This window comes from Orycteropus afer, unplaced genomic scaffold, assembly GCF_000298275.1.
Source record: "Orycteropus afer afer isolate SDZICR_OR568_19922 unplaced genomic scaffold, OryAfe1.0 scaffold00973, whole genome shotgun sequence".
NCBI lineage: Eukaryota > Metazoa > Chordata > Mammalia > Tubulidentata > Orycteropodidae > Orycteropus > Orycteropus afer.
Window position 1 is genome coordinate 394,371 of NW_006922560.1, and position 651 is coordinate 395,021.

Consider the following 651-nt stretch of genomic DNA (forward strand, 5'->3'; position numbering starts at 1 on the left):
GGCATGGTAGTTTGAACATTTGGGACATCTTTGACCTCCGCCTCATGGGGACCAGCCTCGTGCTGATCTTTCTAAGAGAAATTGTTCAAGCACCACTGTACCCAAAAAACAAACCCACCGCCTTTTAATTGATTTAGACTCATAGCGACCCTTTTTTCGACAAAGTGGAACTACTCCATAGAGTTCCCAATGTTGTATATTTTTGTGGAAGTAGATTGCCTCACATTTCTCTCACAGAGCTGCTAGTGGCTTCAAACCAGCAACCTTTGTGTTAGCAACCGAACGCTTTAACTACTTTGCCACCAGATCTCCGTTTTAACGACCATTTACTTTGCTGTCTTACCAAGAGGAGCAGTGGTGTTTTTTCAAACATACCAGCTGTATATGTAGTTGTGTTTGTATCCCGTGTCTTTGGTTTTAGATTGGTGATACTTTATTTTCTAATTGACTGGAAGAAATGTGTATTTGTGTGTAGTGACTTACTCTGTAGACCAATAGCCACAACAAACGAAGCTTCAGAACTTGATCGTTTCTTTTGCTGGGCCCTCCCTTCTGCCCCTCTATGGATTTGACTCTGGTCTGGGCTCTCAGCCTCCAGGGGGCACAGAGGGGAGTGGTGTGGTGTGCAGTGTGGGGGCAGAGGAAAGCAGG